The sequence below is a fragment of the Ambystoma mexicanum genome, chromosome 4p, assembly GCF_040938575.1.
Source record: "Ambystoma mexicanum isolate Mex_15411 chromosome 4p, UKY_AmexF1_1, whole genome shotgun sequence".
Taxonomy (NCBI): domain Eukaryota; kingdom Metazoa; phylum Chordata; class Amphibia; order Caudata; family Ambystomatidae; genus Ambystoma; species Ambystoma mexicanum.
In genome coordinates this window covers 150,273,543-150,295,638 of record NC_090927.1, presented here as the reverse complement: position 1 = coordinate 150,295,638, position 22,096 = coordinate 150,273,543, and positions in this window count along the sequence as shown.

Below are 22,096 nucleotides of genomic sequence, written 5' to 3'. Positions count from 1 at the left end.
TATTTTTCAATTAGTTTTTTCACTAATAACTTTTCGGTAAAAAAACTCATGGAAAAAACCTGTCAATGAAACAGTGTCGAACTAGATGTTTGGGCAGTTGCACAGTTTGAAACAGCGTCGTACTGGATGTTTGGGCAGTTGCACAGTTTGAAACAGCATTGTACCAGATATTTGGGCAGTTGCACAGTTTGAAACAGCATTGTACCAGATGTTTGGGCAGTTGCAGAGTTTGCACCATTTTGATAATAGATAAATAAGCCCGCCCAGGGTGCAGGTGAACCCCTAGGACAGGAGACAGTGAAAGCATGACTTTGACTAAAAGAGAACCGTTCATGTAAAATGTGCTTTAAATTACATTGCAGTCCATTTCACAGAATGCAGATCTTAAGGAAATAATGGCTGTTCCTAAGAACCACTGATTTTAACGGGCTGGAATTTTCCAGCACACCAGCTGTTGCTACCCCATTATAGACATTGTTATTGTCCCGGTGGTTCCCTGCCACCACATCCACTTGGTCGCTGTCCCCTGGGCTCGAGAGCTTGTCACTGAAAACCTTCTGGAGAGACTTTGCAACGTCCTCTGTTCTGCTGTCAGACCTGCCTGAGGCCTCCCCCTGGGCTACTGGGGGTTGTATATAGGTGGCCAGTGCTCACTCTTATACAGACTTACATTTTTTGATTAATGTACGATTTTCAGACAAGGTGTAATGGGACTGCCACATCTAGAGGTCTCTCTCTGCTGGCTATGGCGTTTCTGCACTGTCCTGCATTTCCGTTGTGCTGAAAACTGTTGTGGCTATTTTAAGCAGTTTCTTTGGGGTTTTGAACTGTTTCATTTTAATTTGCTAATTCTTGAATCTTTTGTCATTGCGTACCTTAATGTAAGTAAGTGTACTTTGGCAGCAACACGTCTTTATACATGAAGAGAGAAAGCAGAAATGTTGAAAATGTTCTATGATGCGTTGTTTCTGGTAAATGTTAAACGCATTTGTGCCGCGCACTGTCACCAATCGGAATTAGACCCCAGGTGCTTAGGCGGATCTGCAAATGAGAAGGCAGGGTGAGTTAGTAGGGGGGAGAGAGAGTAGGATAGTGAGAGAAGTGGTGTGCTGTTGGCAGCTTCAGTTCGGTTTTCACTGTGCGCTGAGCTTGGGTGCGAGCATCAGCTCGATAATCAGTCCTCGTATGCTGTTGGTGCGGCTTATGTGTTGTTTGTTTCTTTTTGCGGTGTGGTGAAGTGCGTGCAGTTTGCTGTGCAAGAGGTGGTTGTGTGGGTTTTTGTGTGCGTTAAAATTGCAGAGATTTGAGCTTTTTGGTTAGTGGGTTATATTTCTTGCAACTAACATTCGCAATTTGGCCCAATGCTTAGATTTGAGAGTCCTGCATAGTGGGAGAGAGGCCCAAGGTTCAACTACAGAAGAGTTCAAATATAATATACAAAGATGGAGGCTACACATAGATTAGAGAATGCTGCACAGTGGGAGAGAGACCCAGGCCTCACAACGCAGCAGGTTTCCCCATATAGCAACGATGGAGGCTGCACCTAGATTTGGGAGTCCTGTCTAGTCGGCGAAAGGCCCAGGTTTGACAATGCAATAGGTTTCAAACACAACAGGCTAGGCAAATGCTACACCCATATTCGAGAGTCCTACACAGTAGGAGAGATGCCCAGGCCTCACAATACAGTAGATTTCCAACATAATAGGCTGGGACGGAGGCTACACCTAGATGTAAGAATCCTGCACAGTGGTAGAGACCCAGGTTTCAGAATGCAGTAGGTTTCAAACACAAGAGGCTAGGATGCAGGCTACGCCTAGATTTGAGAATCTTGTATAGTGGGAGAGAGGTGTAGGTTTCACAATGCAGTAGGTTTCAAACACAATGGGCTATGACAGAGGCTACATTTAGACTTGAGAACCCTGCACAGTGGGAGAAAGGCCCAGGCTCCACAACACAATAGGTTTCAAAGACAATAGGCTGGGACGAAGGCTACACCTAGATGTAAGAATACTGTATAGTGGGAGAGAGGCCTAGGTTTCACAGTGCAGTGGGTTTCAAACAGAATAGGATGGGACGAAGGCTAAACCTAGGTGTAAGGATCCTGTATAGTGGGAGAAAGGCCTGGGTTTCACAATGCAGAAGTTTCAAACACAATAGGCTACACCTAGATGTACGATCCTGTATAGTGGGAGTGAGGCCTAGGTTTCACAATGCAGTAGGTTTCAAACACAATAGGCTAGGCGTGAGGCTACACCTATATTTGAGAATCCTGTATAGTGGGAGAGAGGCCTAGGTTTCACAATGTAGTAGGTTTCAAACACAAAAGGCTAGGCGTGAGGCTAGACCTACATTTGAGAATCCTCTATAGTGAGAGAGAGGCCCAGGTTTCGCAATGAAGTAGGTTTCAAACACAAGAGGCTAAATAGAACCACAATCCTACATAAGGAGTTGACTGCACATTTCAATCATATGCAAGTACTCAAAGAAGATGCACTATATTCTAAAATCGAGTAGTTCTAGGGCCCCAGGACCCGATGGACTCAATAATCAAATGTTTAAACAGAATCTTCGATTATGGTCAAAGGTGTTATGTAACATCTTCAGTCAAATTTTGAAGATCCATACTATTCCGGAATCTTGGCGCTGCTGAGTTATCGTCCCTATTTTCAAGAAGGGCGATCGGTCTAACCCAGCCAACTATAGGCTGATCGCCCTCTTAGACGCCCCAGGTAAAATGTTCTCACGCTTTATCCTGAGGGATTTCAATAGATGGACTAAGGAATACTTCAAACGTGACCCTTGCCAAACTAAGTTTATCCCAGGCCCAGGTTTAGGAACTGCAATCAATCTGCTAACTATAACTGCAATTATTAAACATCATCAGACCATCAAAGAACCTTTGTATATTGTATTCGTAGACTTACAAGCCACTTTCGACTTGGTGCCTCGCAAACTGCTCTTGCAAAAGTTGATTCGAGACGGTTGTCCAGCATACATTGCTACACTTATAAGTGCCTTACATAAGGACACCAGCATCCAAGTTAGGCGAACCTTTGAGGGCCTTTTGTCTGCCTCCATCAGAACTTGTAGAGGACTGAGACAAGGCTGTGTTCTTGCCTCAGTCTTGTTTAACTTCTTCCTGGCTGATATTGCTCAAGCCTTCGATGGTGTCATTATGGATGCCCCCAAATTAGCATCTAAAGCCATTCCGGCTCTACTTTACTCTGACGATTTATTTCTTGTGTCCAAGACGCCACAAGGGTTGCAAAATCTCTTGGAGGCTTTGGCAACCTATGTTAAGGAGAATTTACTGAACATCAACCCAGAAAAAACAAAGGTCATGATATGCAAACATAATGCCAAAAACAGCGCCAAATGTTACAACTGGACTGTGCAAGGCAGCCTTCCAGACTGCGTAAAACATTACACATATTTTGGTGTAGTCCTCTCTGATGCTAAGCAGCAAGCACACGTGACAAATCTGAATGATAAACTGGATATGACTGACCCGCAGACATCTATTATACAAGCAACATTTGGCAAGTTTTCTATGTGTCCTGGCTTGACTTACATTTGCCAGAAGGTTACTCCAATTCTGCTCTATGGTTTAGAAACACAAGATTTTATATCTGAATTGACATGGAGCAGATTTGAGAGTATCTTTTGGAAACGTTGTCTTGGATTACCCAAGTGCATTCCAATTGTCTGGATTAGAAGTGAATTGGGTTTAATATCCCTGTATGCGCGATATCTCTGGCAGATAGTCGCCTTGTTCAGAAAATGTACTGCAACAACTGAAACTTCTATGTTGATAGGTATCCTTGCTAAACACATTTTCTCCTCTAATGATCCATATACGCGGAAGTGGCAACAAGTGGTAATCAATGTCCTAGCTGTGCCGATGTTACTCTTGATGTACTTCTAAACAATCCCACTAGAGCAAAGACAAAAATATTTCTATGGGATTGGATAAGAACTACGAAACAATGTTTAGTGTACCAGGACTTTGATATCAATCCTCAAACTCATAAAAGTATAGCTTGACTGAGCCATATCTGATCAAATCACCTTCAGTTGTCCACAGGTCTGAGTTCGCACGACTCAGATTTAACCTGTGGCCGACCAGAGAGATTTTAGCTAAGCGAAAGATGATTTCACCACATGATAATGTTTGTAGATTTTGTAAAATCAAAGACCAATCCGAAACCTTGCGCCATTTGATGACTGAGTGTAAATATCTCAGAGCAAAACGAATTGAACATTTAAAACCAGCTCTAAAAGAATATAGGGAAAACATGTGACAATTGATCTATTGTGGTTTGAGTACATAGCTAAGAATCAATTCAATTAGATTTTTAAATGATTTGAAGTTACTTGAAGATTAGTGTGTTTTATTTTAATTTGTTTTTTTAAGTACAAGTGATAAGATATTTTCTTTTCTTTTTTAATTTTTATCTTATCTATTCTTTTTCTTCAACTGCATTTGTACTCTATTTTTATTTCTTATAGTCATGTTAATTTATTAATTGTGATATAAATTATTGTAAAGTTGATGAATTGTCAGCTATATCAATAAAAATAAAAAATACAAATATAAGGATATTGAAAAACACATGTGAACAGCTTGACTATCATAAAACTGCAATGTTGTCACTAAATGGCTACAATAAAGCACTAGAGTAAATATATAACTTAAAACAAGCAAAACAATCATAAACATATGATAAACCCAACATCTGGTAATGAACTATCGTTCAACATTAATCCAACATATAAATGCTACACTCTTCTAAACAGCATAGATATCAAATAACACAATGCAATTCTTGAATCAAATATGAAAATTGCATGAGAGTCAGTGGGGCACGTTGGAGGTGTGTCTTCAGGTGATAATTGCTCCAACCACAGGAAAAGAAAAAAAAAAGAAACTTGAGTGTTTATTTTTGATAATGTATAACAGACATTGAAAACTTTAGTAAAAGTGAGAACAAATGTGTGCTGTGTTGTAGCTCTGCTGCGTACTTAGATGCACACCAATCTACCCTTTGCAGTGTAGTCCATGTGCTGTCTTATGCAAAACAGTCACTAAATTTGTGCTGATTTCTATTCAAATGTGACGCTTGTTCTTTGTGGGGTCCAGCATTCATGTCTGTGATCACATTCATTTGCAAGGACTGTGCATTCTGGACATCGCTACAGCCTTCCAATGTTTGCATCCCCATTCCCACCACATCCACTTGGTCTCTGTCCCCTGGGCTTGAGAGCGTGACCCTGAAAACCTTCTGGAGAGACTTTGCATCGGCCTGTGTTCTGCTTTCAGACCTGATCGGGGCCTGTGCATCTGGCTGGCACTGAGCGCCCCTGTGTGCTGTTTTGCTGCTTCTCATCCTGACATTGTAGAGACCTCAGCAGCACCTGACTCCATGTGAGCATCCTACTCCCAGGCTCCAATAATCTATACTTGGGAGTATGTATTCTCCAGGTCCTGGGTAGAACACACTCATTTGCAATACATCTGGGTTGTCTGCTTCCTAGCCTAGCACTTCCATGTTTTGCATACAGATGCCTCAGTCTCACTTCATGTATTGATATTTAGGATTTATTACGTGCATATCTTTGCGGAACCAAGCAGCAGACACTGCATCTAGGCACTTATGATAACTTAACCTGCTCAGGTGGCCTCCTTAACAGTTCTAGCTTTAATCAAACAGATGTGTTTTTAGCTTAGAGGGAAAAATAGCAAAGGAGGTGATGTTTCGCAAATTCAGCTGGGAGTAGGTTCCATAACCAAGACCCAGAAATGGGGGCTCTCTTAGGAAAATTAAAGTTCAATCTGACGGCCACATTCTGGGCCACCTGGAGGCAATGTACTTGAGTCCTCTGGGCTCCCAGGAGGAAAGTGCAGTCATAATCAAGCCTATAATTCACCATAGTCCCTACAACTCCTACGAGAAGGGGGTATCTGTGTCAAATATTTTCAGGCAAATATTGGAGTCGAGATAATTCTTGCAGATGTTTTGGGCCAAGCACCATGACTTTGTTTTTCTGGGTTGAGCTGAAGCTTGCTTTCGGTCATCCAGGTTGTAATCGCATTGGCACATGCAATCATTTGGTCAGTTGCCTCAAGTGCAGATTTTAGTCTGACATAGATTTGTATATCGTCAGCATAGAAATGATATTGCAGTCAAAACTCTAAGAAGATGGCCATCAAAGGTCAGAGAAACACATTAAATAGTATTGGGGAGGACGACATGTAACAGGAGTTTATCAGAATAGTAAACCCCCCCCCAGTTTAACTATGTGAGTGGTATGCTGTAGAGATGAGGAAAACCATTTCAACGCATCTTCTGACACCTGATCAACCTCCGACAATCTGTTCAATAGTAGATGAAAATCCACTGTGTTGTAGGCCGCTGACAGATCGAGCATGATGAACATGCTCAAATCATCATCGTCAGTGGCCCGTAATATATCGTCCCAGACTGTCACCAGAGCGGTTTCAGTCCCATGACCGGGTCTGAAACCGGATTGATACCTATCCAGAATAAAATGATCCTCCAAATGATCCTGTAACTGTGTCGTGACTATCTTTTCCAGGATCTTTGCGGTCCATGGTTACCCTGCAATAGGATGTGCCTTGCTTAACCTTGGTGCAGTAACCTTTGCTGTAAATAGGTGGCCTGTGCTGACTCTTACACAGACTTACATTTAGTGATTCATTTATGTGATTCAGTTCTGATGCAGCACTCGTAACCAAATCTAGATACTCTCTTTTGTTGTTATGGAGTGTTTGCACTGACTGTTGTGCGGAGCACCGTTATGGATATTTTAGGCAGTTGCTTTGGGGTTTGGAACTGTTAAGTTTTCATTTGAGAATTTTGGATCCTTTTGTCATTGTGTAATCTACTGTGAATAAGTTTACATTGCCAGCCAAAAGTGTTCATACATGAAGATAAAAACGGAACAATGTTAACGTTCTACTGTGCTGCGTTGGTTTAGAGATAAGACAATCAAACCTTCAGACTTCATTTTTACTAATGCAAAACAGACATTGCAAAGTTTAGTGAAAGTGAGAAAAGACTCCTGCTGTTTTGTAGCCCTGTTGTGCACATATATGCAAACCAATTCACCCTTTGCAGTGTAGTCCATGTACAGTTTTATTGAAAACAGTCATTAAAGTTGCGCACATTTTGATTCAATGGGCACGCTTGTTCTTCCTGGAGCCCAGTAGTCATTTCTGAGGTCACATTAATTTGCAAGGATAGCGCTCCCGCCATTCAATATTAGCTTCCCCATTCCCTGTCGGTCTATGCCAGGCTGCCACATTTGGTGACATTTTAGCACCATCCCGTAGCCAAAACAAAGCTACAATTTAGGGGAGGAGACATGATGAAGGAAGGAAAACTGGCTCTCATGGCAATTGACATGCTTATGTGGCTGTTGTACAAGTGTTTTCGTGTGTTTTCCACATTTAAGAACAATGAGGAACAAATAATGGGCCTCATTCCGACTATGCCGGTATCCTGGCGTTGGAGCTGCCAGGATACTGGCATCTGGTACTTACCTTTACCGGCACCCGATCCAGTGATATTTTTCTGTCGTATTACGGGTGCCGGCGGTACGGTGTAGGACTCCACGAGGGGATTCTCTGTCATTACCGCCACTGGCACTGGTTGCAGTAACAAGGGCTTTTTTGGCCGGTAAGGTGTCTGTCTTACCTCCAGTATTTCGCTGGAGGCAACCTAGGTGCCCCACCGGCAATTCTGTAGTTGGACGGTCCAGCAAAGTGCCAGTATCCAATGACACCCCCTCAATCCCTGCTCTCCTTCACCCCATAAATATGGTCACCATATATAATGTTGCCACAACCTTTTCCCGGCGACATTATGTATGGTGACCATACATGGGGATGTTATTACTGGATGCCCTCGGAATGAGGCCCAATGTGTTTGACACTAAAAAATAATGGTGCAGACCACCTTCCAGTGAGCTTTTTATCCAACTTCGATCTTCTCATGCTACTTACGAAATCCTGCATAATTTAAGCTAAAATTCAACCATCCAAAATTGCCTTGGCACAAAGATTAAAAAACCCAATTCTACTCTTTGGCCAGTCTCTCCTCTTACTGGTCATGTTTGAAACACTTTCCCCTTTTTGTCAGTCTGATTGCCTTATAATGATCTTATAATTCTCTTAAACGTGGGACGATCCTTCCCTGGCTGAAAAAGCCTGGCCTTGACCTCCTGGAATATGCCAACCGAGGACCTATCATTGCTATGCCTTTCCTGAGAACATTTCTTGAGGAATATGCAGCTCTTCAACTTTCACAGCACTTATCCAAACGTCTTCTTTTTTGGGACTATCATTCTGGATTCCATCCCTGGTGCAGCATCAAACCGACACCATTCAGCTGTTAGACAACGCTGTGCACACGCGAGACTCTGTCTTCTAGTTCTTCTTGATGTTTGAACTGCATTTTATACTGTCAACTATTAACATCTTTTCCTCGAACTTGAGCGTGGGGCGTTCTGTCCTGGCTTGTTTTGCCTTTGAATAACCAGATCTGCTTTATGCAGATGGGCATCTCCAGATCGAGCCTCCTGCCTGGGCACTGTGGAGTTTCCCAGAATTTGATATTGTTACCCGTGTACTTTAGCATCTGCATGGAACCATTGAGTGAAGTTTGGCGGCAGAGATGGGCGTCAAGATACAATAGGACATTGACGACATACAGTTCTATCTTATGGTCCTGCTGCAGTACGTGTTGTCTGCCTTAAAAAATGTCTCTGGTATATTCTTCTTTTTAATTTTCACCTTTGCAAATGTAACAGCACCCCCACCATGCTGTCTGCGTTAAATCCCTTGGCCTTTCTCTTGACACCAAATTGAATTTAAAAAAAACATAAATATCTTGTTTCTGAGTTGTCCCTTCTTAGAAAAATGTAATCTTGTGTTCCAGTCTGACTTCCAAGCCTTAGTTCTGCCCGGTTTGACAGCATGAATGCTGTTCTAATGGGTCTACTTGCTTCCACTTTGACCTCTCTAAAACCAGCACAGCATTCTGTCGCCCATTAAATTCCTGGCATTCAGATGTTTGAGGAGATTTACTCCTATTCATCTGTCTCTTTAATGCCTCCCATTTATTTACTGCTGTGCATTTTTCAAAATTCGCTTCAGCGCCTTAAAGGTGGTGGTCCTAGATCAGCAATAATACCTGGCTGAGAAGTATACTGTTTTGGGGGAATCAAGGCATACTAGCGGTGCTGATATAATGATATTCCCTGCTTTAAGTACTGGGAATGCTCTCCCACATCGCATCAATCTTCCGACCCTTTTTGATATTCATAATGTATCTTCCTGTCTTACTTTGCTATTATTGTTCTAGACATTAACTTTGTAGTTTGGAATCTTTTGCATTTAAGCTGCATGAGGCAGACCCCTCACATGCCACCTACCCTGTGTAATTATATCAGCTGGCTAAGGCGGGCTCCTCCAAGGAAACCATCCTCATGGTAAATATAATTGCGCACATTGCGGCTCTTGTTGCAGGCTGACACCTCTATTGCCACCTGTCTCCAGCACCTGTATGTTTTTCATTCTCTATTTAAGATATGGTGCACAAGGCAGGCAGACCGCTCCATTGCCCCCAGATCCCTGAAATTACACTGGATCGGCAGATGCGACACTCCATCGCTGCTTGCACAATTACATGCATTTCCTGTCCTTTTTTTTAAAACATACTTTATTCAATTTTTTCCAACAGACAAATGAACATACAATAACTTCAACATGATAAACTTAACCATCCTAAATGCAACAGTAATATAACCATATCCCTCCCCCCAATCACCCAACCAGCTATATGAAATCTACCCATAAGATCTAGAGGAAAGGGGAGAAGAAGGAACAAGAAAGAAAAAAAAAAACCTTATAATTATCTCATAGAGCTCAATATTCAACTATAATCAATCTCAGCAAATGCACGCATACATACATATATATACAGAAAATTGAAAGTGTACTTATCTTTTCTTCTATCTTCTTTTCTTGAAACAATCTTAAACCTGTTCCAAATTTAGGAACCTCTCCCCCAAATGTTCTTAAAAAGAGCTTCCTTTTTATGCATCGTTAGCACCACTTTTTCAATGTTAAAAAAATGTCAAATTTCTTCCATCCATGGGCCAGTTTCGGATAACCATCTGACTTCCAATTTCACAATATTATCTTTTTTGCTGCTAAAGCCCCCTTCAAAATCGGGGTTACATGGTGATGTCCTAACTCTTCTAGGATCCCATCTTCTCCCATGATCAATGTCTCGAAATTAAAATCCATTTCCTCATTCACTACTCTGTTCATCACTTCGGTTATTCCTTTCCACAAATCTTTCACCATGTAACACTCCAAAAACATGTGCTCCAATGTACTTCGGGCGTGACCACAACCCCAACATGTGTCTGTTAGACTCAAGCCTTGATTTTGCATTCGAACCGGTGTCCAAAATACTCTGTTTAATATCTTCACTTGGAGTGCTCTCTTTCCTAAATTTAATGACATCCTCTTGATATTTCCACACAGAGCTTCCCAACTTCTTTGCATCATTTCTTCATCTTTCAGGTTTGGCCGACTATTCTCTGTCCACGGCACAATACTAACGCCACTTACCTAATCTCTACAAGTCTGTATCAGCTCACAACAAATTTTTCCTCTCGCATCATCCTTGTATTTGGTACAATCTGCAATCACTCATAATAATATCCTGTAGTTGGAATACTGAAGGCTACCTTGATTGCCCAGTTCACTTGTGGTTTCCTCTTTATTTCCCTCCCCCCTAGTGATCCTGACTTATCCAGGTACCATCTAAAGCAAATAGTTGGTTGACCAGAAGAAATAACACTGTACTCTCAACCCACCCTCCCTGCAGTGAATCATCATTACCCAATCAGCAGGTACCCTTCTCATTTTTGAACTATCCTTTTATCTATTACTGTGGATTTTTATCATGACTGTGCACTGCCTTCGCGGTTTGCCACCGCAAACAGTATGGTAACGGCATCAGTTCCTCATCCACCACTCTACTCTCTTTTTGCCCTCTACACAGCACATGATGTAGTGATGTAGAGCCTACCCTCCACTGTACGGGTCCGAATCTCTCAGCAGGACAAAGCCTGAGGAAGTCCTATGCTCAGCCCCTGGCCTCTTAGTGAATCGGAACCGAGAACTTGGGATCTATAGCACCGGCAGGTAAGCTGCCAGCACAGTGTTTCGAGAACTTGTGTTGTATTTTCCTATGCTCTAATGAGTATTGGCAACCCATAAATATATTCACTGGAGTTTTTTATACACATTGCAGGGTCCCCCCTACGGAGCCCTGATGAAGGCGGACGCAATTTGATGCAAATCCGCCGAAACGTGATACAAACTGGGAACACCTGTTTTGTATGGTTCCCTGTTGTACCAGATTCTGTACATTCAGTCTCTGCCATGTTGGCCTAAAACATATCTTGTTTTCCCTATGACCCTGGAACATTTATTGTCACAATTAGAAGGAATACGAAACATAAACAGAACATTTCCTATGAATTAGGACACTTTTTGCAATTTGGGTGATTTTATAGCCCCCCCCAAGTGTCTAATTTTTCCTTTGGATTTATTCACAGACTACCCATCCATTTATATTAGCATGTATACTGTCATACAATAATGAGACTATTGAAATCCAATTGTATACTAATCATACAGTTTTCTATGTTCACCCTGTATATACTACACTTTTCTTTTGTTATTTGATGTCATTATGAATTGTTATTGTTTTTGCATATGTTTGTTGCATTCTACAGCATTGTTTTAATAATCTATGCACTATATGTTTGTTTGTATTAGCAAATAAATTATTGCTTTCCAATTTCTGTATTCTTGAACACATTGAGCGATTTGTACATATTTTTTGACCTCTTGCTTGGATCTGCAACTTAGCAGACCAACCCTTCCACTAAACTGTGGACCGGCACAAACACCTGAACCAGTCCAACTAAACAATTGCCTTGAGTATTGTTCACTATGAAGGGCACACTCATTTGTTTTCATTTCTTCATCTAGACATGCAGACCATGCTGTCAGGATCTTATTATTTCCCTCTATATTCCTGCTTAACTGAGTATACATTTTTGATGCCATATTCTCTTGACTGCCTATTTTCTTAATGATATTCATTGTCTGAATTATCTAATTATTACAGGTTCACTGCACGTTTCAGTTTCCGATATTCGCCATAAGGCAGTTAGATAAGCTATTTGACTTTTAATTCTTGAAATGTTTTCCACCTGTTCGCCTTCAAACTGGTCTTCGACCTTTTTAATTCCTGCTAGAAACCAATTTATCCAAAATATTGTTTTATTCTTTATTTTAATTGAAGGATTCAGCCATATTGAAGATGAGTTTATTAGGCCTGGCCTAGATTGCAATGCCACTTCAAACGCTCTCCACATAGTTCTCAGAAACTCACTCAGAGCAGATTGATTCCCTTAGTCTGCATTTGTGGTTGATAGGACTGCCCAGGTGTTTAACAGTCTTACCATGCTTGCGATCGCCTACTCATCTTCTTCCTCTTCAATGAACGGCATAATATGTCGCAATGTGAATGCTTGATGGTAATGTTCAAAGTTTGGAATGTTTAATCCCCCTATCGTTCTATAGTTGTAGTTTCCATAACTTCAATCTCGGTATCTTTTTTCCCACAAAAATGATTGGAATAGACTATCCAATTCCCTCAATTTCATCAAAGGTAGAGCGATCATACTCATAACATAAGTTATCTTCAGTGTTATCATCATCTTAATATCATTCACCTTGCCTCCCAATGAAAGCCTCAGCGATTCCCACCACTCTAATTGCAGTGTTATTTTTTTATTATCAATTCCATATTCAGGTTCATCATTTCCTTGATATCCCTTGTGACCTATATTCCTAAATATTTCGTCCTAACAGGACACCATCTGAAGCCATAGCTCTTTAACAGCATCCCGCTAGTTGATTGAGCGCAAAGTAAAGCCTCAGATTTTGACCAGTTTATCTTATAATTTGAGACCGAACCAACTGTCATGTGCAGCCGGGCCGATTGGCGGATACTTCCGCATTGGAGGCTCCGGCGCAGACCGTAGTTCCAGCACGTTGCTTTCTTTACGTGCAGCCGCGGTCTAGTTCTCCGGCAAGATGGCGTCGCCGGGAAGTATTTCAGTATCTCACTCCCGGCAATCTCTGCGTTGCAACCCCCATAGTGTTTTTGTTTTCCTGCTTTGGGTGAGAACGCTAGTATTTCCCTTACACGGCTTGGTCCGTGCCTTTACCTTCGCCTCTCCTAGTTTCGAGCGAGGCTTCTTCCTCTCTCTCTCTCTCTCTCTCTCTCCCTTCTCCCCTTTTGCTTACCTTCTTCAGCTTTTTGCGGCTCTATCTTGTCACCGGCTACATTCTCTCACTACTCCTTCTAGCAAGGCGTTTTTCTGCCTTGTTTCTGCCATCCTCGTTTGACATCCTCCTCCTCAAATCCATATTAGCCGGAAACCTACTCTTCTACTACTACAGACTACGCTTCATCATTATCCTTGGAAGACTCCGGTTTGGCTTCATTCTTTGCAAGGGTTTTTTCTGCCATCCAGGCTTTTTCCCTTGTCGCCCACTACGGGAAAGGAGTCCCAGGACTGCTTGTTTCAAGCATTCACTGTGGCTTCCTCTCGTGGTAGGCAAGTATCTTCAACCACGAAGAGAGATTTCTGCTCACGTCGGCATCTCAAGACGGAAGAATTGGAGGATTACCGATCAGGTGAGGAGAGTGGGGAGGAGAGGGAGACGAAATCGGACAGATTGCAACGCCCGAAGAAACCAATGTCAGCCGAAGAACAGATCCAGGAACTCTGGAAGGCGGTTCATGGCCTGTCACAAGAATTACAGACGGTTAAGGTGGAAAACGTGGTTCTACGCCAACTTGCCACTACTCGGGAGGTTTCGCCTGCGGAACTACCGATGATGTCGCTTCCTTCGGGGAAATTCGATGGTTCACCAAAGAAGTTAAAAGAATTCATGGAGGCTTGTGTAGTTTACTTTACTTTTCGGCCTCGTTCCTTTGCCACCGATCAATCCAAGGTAGGCTTTTTGATCTCAAATATGACTGGTAACGCCCTTTCTTGGGCTACGCCATTGGTGATCAGTGCTAACCCCATATTACATGACTTCGCCGGCTTTCAAGCCTTGTTGCAACAGACATTTTAGAGACCGGAACTAACCTTTACTGCATGTGAGGATTTGTTGGATGTGCGGCAAGGGTCCTCAGATGTTCTAACATATATATCCCGATTCAAGACTTTGGCGGTAGGAGCAGGTTGGCCGGAACAAGCCCAGTATACCATCTTCCAACATAGAGAAGTGCTCAAATTTGACTTCATTAGAGCCGCGCACTTTCCTATAATTTTAGGAGTTACCTGGCTTCGCAAACACAACCCTCAGGTAAACTGGACTAGCAACCAGTTGAGTTTTTCATCTATGTACTGCAGACAACATTGCCTCTCAGCACCATTTCATGGGGAGTCCCAGACTTCGAAGGTGTTAACAAGTGATCATGTGGGGGTTCACGCATTACCACATTATTGTTTACCCTATCAGGAGGTCTTCAAGGAGACGATACCTGCGGAGCTACCCCCACACAGGCCTGAAGATTGCTCTTTAGAGTTGGAAAGTAATGCTTTAGTTCCTTTTGGCAGGATGTTTTCTTTAACCCAAACCGAGAGGCAAGTTTTAAGGAAATACTTGGATACCAACTTGCAAAACGGCCTTATTCAACATTCCAAGTCTCCAGCAGGAGCTTCATTGTTTTTCATCAGAAAGAGGGACTCCTCCGATTTGCGTCCTTGTATTGATTACAGAGGACTAAATAAAGTTACAATCAGAGACCGCTATCCCATGCCACTCATATCTGAGATCATAGAAGCGGTACAGGGGGCCAGTATCTTTACTAAACTGGACCTTCGGAACGCATATCATTTGCTTCGCATTGCCGAGGGAGATGAATGGAAGACGGCCTTCTGCACCCCTTCGGATTATACGAATACAAGGTAATGCCGTTCGGATTGGTGAATGCCCCGGCCATTTTTCAACAATTTATGGATCGTTTATTCTCCGATCTGTTACTGGTTACTGTCATCATCTACTTGGACGATATTTTGATATACTCCTCCGACTTGGAATCCCATATCCTTCACGTTACTCAAGTGCTGTAGCGTCTACAACGTTACAAACTTCTGGTCAAACCCGAGAAGTGCGTTTTTGCAGCCCCCTCTGTTCACTACCTTGGATATGTTCTCTCGGAAGAAGGAATTTCCATGGATTCCGACAAGGTCACTGCTGTACTCGATTGGTCCTCCCCGGACAGTGTTAAGGAAGTACAAAGATTTCTGGGTCTCGCAAATTTCTACAGGAGGTTCATCCCAAACTTCTCAGAGATAGTGCTTCCCATTACGCGACTCTTAAGGAAAGATTCAGGGCCGTTCTTATGGTCACCCGAAGCTGAACAGGGTTTTAGGGACTTAAAAAGACTGTTCTGTTCCGCTCCGATTCTTCGACATCCAGATCAACACTGACAGTTCATCGTAGAGACCGATGCCTCTGCCTTGGCTATAGGGGCGGTTCTTCTTCAAGCCTACGAAGGTATAGAACATCCAGTAGCTTATTTCTCAAAGACTTTGTCTCCCAGCCAACTGAACTATTCGGTATTGGAGAAAGAACTACTCGCCATGAAGCTGGCCTGTGAAGAATGGCGACATTTACTGATGGGTGCACGTCATTCTTTTCTCATTAGGACAGATCATAAGAATCTCAAGGCATTACAGAACACGGAATGTGTGAATTCAAGGCAAGCACGATGGGCTTATTTTTTCGCCCAATACGACTTCCATATTACCTATCTACCAGGTTCCTCGAATAAAGTCGCAGATGCCTTATCTAGGAAGGATGTTCTTGGAGACTGTACCCCTCATTCTCGAGAGACTATGTTCAGAAGAAACACTATTTTGGGACTTGTCAATGTTTTCTTCCAAGATGTTAAGACCGCGTTGGCTTCCGAAAAGATGAATCTTTCTAAGCTACGAGGAGGAAAATATATCGAGAAGGAGGGTTTAGTGTTTTACGAGTACCGACTGTACATTCCAGAAGGCCCTTGGCGTAAGAAGATCATTCATTTGGGCCATGATCCACTTACCTCGGGTCATAGAGGAGTGCAGAACACTACTGAACTAATTTCGAGAAGGTTCTTCTGGCCTGAAATGAAAGGAGAAGTGAAGGATTACATCAAGGCCTGTCCAATATGTGCCAGAGCTAAATATCCATCGGGCAAGCCCTTAGGTTTGCTGACTCAACCCGAGATGCCTACACGCCCTTGGGGTCTCATCTCTACTGATTTCATTGTGGATCTACCCAAGTCCGAATCCTGCACTTGCATTATGGTAACGATAGATACTTTCACAAAATTGGCACATTTTTCCCCACTACCTGGCTTACCAACTGCCACTCAGATGGCGGAAACCTTCACACGAGATGTTTTTCGACTACATGGCTTGCCGGACAAGATCATTTCCGATCGAGGTAGTCAGTACATCTCAAACTTCTGGAAGGCTTTGTGAACTACAGTCGGCATGAAGAGAGCTCTATCATCTAGTTTCCACCCTCAGTCCAACGGTCAGACAGAACGACTGAATGCCACCTTGGAGCAATATCTGAGATGCTATATCAACCGACATCAAGACAACTGGGTGTCGCTGTTACCCACCGCGGAGTTTACGTATAACAATTCTACACATTCCGCGATAGGTCTTACCCCTTTTTTTTGCACTTATGAAGTGCATCCTCGAACCATTTTTCCCGTGGTTTCAACTCCTACGAACTCTCCCACTGTGGAAGCAGTGCTTCAGTCCCTTGCGAAGGCGCATAAGACTGCAAAACTCAGTCTCGAAAGAAGCAGAAGCCGGAACAAGGAACAGGCGGATAAAGGTCGGCAGGACTGTCCCGATTGGAAAGAGGAAGACAAGGTGTGGCTCTCTACTAAATTTCTGCCTCGATGGGTTCACCCTTCCAAACTTTCTCCTCGCTTTTTGGGACCTTTTTCTGTCCTATCTAAGATCAACCCTGTCGCTTTCAGACTGAAATTGCCTCCCGCACTCAGTCGCATTCATCCTGTTTTTCATTCCTCTCTTCTTAAACCTTTTTCTCCGGACCCTCACCTAAGATCTCTTCCCCGCTTGCAGGTCCAGGGTTCTGGTAGTACGAAGGAATACGAAGTTTCAGCTATTCGTGACTCCAGATTCTACAGGGGACGATTGGAATACTTGGTCTCGTGGAAGGGTTACCCAGATTCGGAGGACTCTTGGGAACCAGTCTCCCACATTCATGCCCCCCGGTTGTTGACTGGGTTCCATCGGTGCTTTCTGGGTAAGCCTGGGGGGGTTCGCTTTGTGAGGGGGCATATGGTCATGCGCAGCCGGGCCGATTGGCGGATACTTCCGCATTGGAGGCTCCGGCGCAGACCGTAGTTCCAGCACGTTGCTTTCTTTAAGTGCAGCCGCGGTCTAGTTCTCCGGCAAGATGGCGTCGGCGGGAAGTATTTCAGTATCTCACTCCCGGCAATCTCTGCGTTGCAACCCCCATAGTGTTTTTGTTTTCCTGCTTTGGGTGAGAACGCTAGTATTTCCCTTACACGGCTTGGTCCGTGCCTTTACCTTCGCCTCACCTAGTTTCGAGCGAGGCTTCTTCCTCTCTCTCTCTCTCTCTCTCTCTCTCTCTCTCTCTCCCTTCTCCCCTTTTGCTTACCTTTTTCAGCTTTTTGCGGCTCTATCTTGCCGCCGGCTACAGTCTCTCTCACTACTCCTTCTAGCAAGGCGTTTTTCTGCCTTGTTTCTGCCATCATCGTTTGACATACTCCTCCTCAAATCCATATTAGCCGGAAACCTACTCTTCTACTACTACAGACTACGCTTCATCATTATCCTTGGAAGACTCCGGTTTGGCTTCATTCTTTGCAAGGGTTTTTTCTGCCATCCAGGCTTTTTCCCTTGTCGCCCACTACGAGAAAGGAGTCCCAGGACTGCTTGTTTCAAGCATTCACTGTGGCTTCCTCTCGTGGTAGGCAAGTATCTTCAACCACGAAGAGAGATTTCTGCTCACGTCGGCATCTCAAGACGGAAGAATTGGAGGATTACCGATCAGGTGAGGAGAGTGGGGAGGAGAGGGAGACGAAATCGGACACCAACTTCCTCAAACCACCAGATCATCTTTGGCGTACAACCAAAGCTTCTGGCAAATTCCATTAAAGTTAATTACAGTGATTCTATTGTCAGCTCTTATTGCCACTACCAATGGTTCTATTTAAATCACAAAAAGTAAAGGGGATAATGGGCAACCTTGGCGCTTCCAACGCTGCAGGTCAAATTTGCTTGATATTCTTCCATTTGTGTTAATCTCTGCAGTGGGGTTTGTATAAAGCACCCTAATCCAACTCGAGTATTCACTACCGAAATCCACCTTCTACATTGTTCTCAACAAAAACTCCCAACGAACCGGATCGAAGGCCTTTTCTACGTCTAAGGACAAAGCCACTGATTCCACTTGCAATTTATTTGACTCTGCCTAGGTAAGTAACAGCTTTCGCATGTTTGAAGCCGAAACGCTCACTTTTATAAAACCTGCTTGGTTTGGATGTGTTAACCTCGGGAGAATCTTCTCCAATCTATTTGCCAGGATTTTGGATAATATTTTGCTATCTGAGTTAATCAGACTAATAGGTATATAACTACCCCGGACAATCTGGTTTTAGGATCAGAGATATTGCAGCATGCCTGAGTGTGGGAGGTAAACTACCCATGTTTTTATTAAATGCAAACGTGTCTCTGAGCAAACATAGGACCCCTTCCGGCATTGCTCGATACAATTCAACCCCCTCCTCCTCACCTGTATCTTCTGAAGAGGATTTGTGTCTTCACCCCTTTCTTCCGCGGGTAGAAGCCACCCTGCCCACCTGGTAAGACAGGAAAGCAAAGGACCTCCACCCGAAGAAGCCAAAGAGAGAGGAAAAAAGCAAACGCTAAAAAGAACTCTCTTTATATGGTATCTTGAGCGAAGAGCTTGATGGAACGGGAATATCCAGGTAAGTAGTGAAGTTAAAGTCCGGATCCTGGGTCACGTGATGAGAACAAATAGTAGTAATCCTTTCCGGAAAGCACCCGGGGCAAACAGAGTCCTTGACTGGAGGAAGAGGACCGCAAAACAAGGTAAGCGGTAATGGAGTGCTGGGCTCGGGGAAGAGGACCGCAAAACAAGGTAAGCGGTAATGGAGTCCTGGGCTGGAGGAAGAGGACCACAAAACAAGGTAAGAGGTAACGGAGACTTGACTGGAGGAAGAGGACCGCAAAACAAAGTAAGCGGTGACAGATTCCAGCAGGTGGTAAGTAGAAAACATGGGAAAAGGAAGGAGGTAGGAAAGGAAAGAAGTGAAAGCAAGAGAGAGGGAAGGATAGAAAAGTTAAGGACAGAAGTCCAAGGAAAGGCAGGAAACAGAATAGCGAGGAGCAAAAGGAGGGATGAGCTGAAAAGTGATGAACCGAAGGAAAACAGCAGAAGCCGAAAGAATAATAACTAGAAAGAACAGCGGGCAAACCGGGAGAAAGGGAAAGCAGGGAAGACGGGGAAAAAAACGACCGGAGAAGACAGTTGAAGCAAAAACGCCAGAAAAGACAAAGCACGATAAACCGGAGCAAAAGGCAATGGGTTGCAGCGCGCTGATCAAAACAAATGGGCGTGGTTAAATACGGAACTAGAAGAGACAGAGGACTGAAAGACTACAGCGGACAAACAGGAAGTGTTAGAAAAAGGTGGAACATTCTAATGGTGGAGTAGTCGCCAATTGTTCCATAGACGCCAGGGAAACATGCGTGAGTGATGCATGACAGTATGCTCCCTCCTGAGGGGCACCCCTCCAGGCTTGCCGGGATGGATACGATGAAACTCCTGAACAAGACTGGGAGCGTGTAAGTGTGAAACAGGTTCCCATGAATCTTCCGACTGAGGATAACCTTTCCAATGTACCAGATACTCCAGTCGATCTCTCCTGTATCTGGAATCCCAGACAGCAACAACCTCATATTCCTCTGGAGAGACGTCCTTGAGTGCAGGCATTCTTGGTATACAACGTCGGTATGGGTCTTCCTTATATTCTTTCAGAAGAGAGGAATGAAACACCGGATGAATACGTTTCATGTACTTAGGTAACTGGAGGCGGTAGGCCACAGGATTAATTCTGTCAAGAATAGTAAACAGACTCAGATATCGTGGGGTAAGTTTAGAACGATGTAGCCAATGGGGAAGGTACTTGGTGGACAACCATACTTTAGTTCCATTTTGCCATTGGGGAGAGGGAAGACGCTCTGGGTTGCTTTGAGAGCTGTAGCGAAGTCTCCTGTCCTGAAGACTTTCAGAGGCAATCTTGTGAGCCTCAGTGACGCTGGAGAGAACTGCATCAACAGAAGAAATACTGGAAGGTGGAAAAATTAATGCAGGTATGAAACTAGGGTAGTAACCATAAGAACAAAAAAAGGGCTAAGCTTGGTGGCACTGTGTGTAGACTCTGCGGTGGACAACAAGGACACCCAGTTGTCCTGTTGGTAGTTGACGAAACATCGCAGGTACTGTTCCAGGGAGGCATTCATCCATTCCATCTGTCCGTTGGTCTGCGGGTAGAACCGTGAAGACATAGCTCTTTCTATTCCCAACCTCACACAAAGTTCTTTCCAGAAGCGTAAGGTATACTGGGATCCCCTGTCCGATATGGTCTTGTCCGGTATTCCATGCAAGCGGAAGATCTCTTTGGTGAAGACGGAAGCCATTTCGGCGGCCGTGGGCAGACCAGCTAAACGAGTAAAATGAGCCATTTTAGTAAAGCTATCCACTGTCACCATGATGCATGAACAACCCTCAGATGGTGGTAATTCGACAATGAAGTCAGTAGAAATTATTCTCCAAGGTCTTTTTGGTGGAGGTTCTTGTTGCAGATATCCTAAAGGTTTCTGAGTGCTGTATTTAGATCTACAACAAATCGGACATGACAGTACGTAGTCAGGGACTTCTTTTGCCATAACAGGCCACCAAAACTGTCTTCTTTTCAGAACGAAGGTGTTCTTTACTCCCATATGCCCTGCCACTGGGTCGTCATGGCACCACTTTAGGACACGCCGTCTGGATCCAGAATCCGGCAGATACAATCGAGGATTTAAAAGGTACAACCCATCTTGCTTATGAAGGTTCGCTGAGGGCCTATTCAAGGGTGGTATGTCTAGGTTATTTGTGGCTCTGCGTACCTCTTCAAGGAAAGAATTCACCGAACAAATAATCCTCTTTTGAGGCAACATAAGATTCGGTTGATTTTCCGGGGATTGTCCAAGTATGGGCCTTCTGGAGAGAGCATCCGCGAGCAGGTTTTTTGTGCCAGGTAGATAAGTCAAAATGAAATCATATTGAGAGACATAATGTGCCCACCGGGCCTGGCGTGAATTGATACACTCCATGTGTTGAATAACCTTGAAGTTTTTATGGTCTGTCAAAAGGGTATATGGCCCCCTGTAGAAGATGTTTCCATTCTTCGCATACTATTTTCACAGCTAGCAATTCTGTTTCTATCACTGAGTAGTGAGTTTGACTAGTAGTCAAGATTTTGGATACATATGCCAAAGGGTATTCGATGCCATCATGTTCCTGTAGCAATGCTGCGCCCAAAGCTGCAGCAGAGGCATCAGCTTCCACAATAAATGGTCGTCCTTGATCTGGCTGGTGTAGTAACGGAGCGGAACAAAAAGCCTCTTTCAACTGTTGGAATGCCTTGTTAGCCTCATTGCACCAATAAAAAGGGGCTGATGATTTCTTCAACAGTTTGGTGATGGGTAGAACATTATTGGAGAAATCGAATATGAATTTGCGATAGAAATTGGCCAGTCCTAGGAACCTCTGAACTTCTTTCACGGAAGTAGGGACTGGCCAATGCAGGATGGCTTCAACTTTCCGAGGATCCAT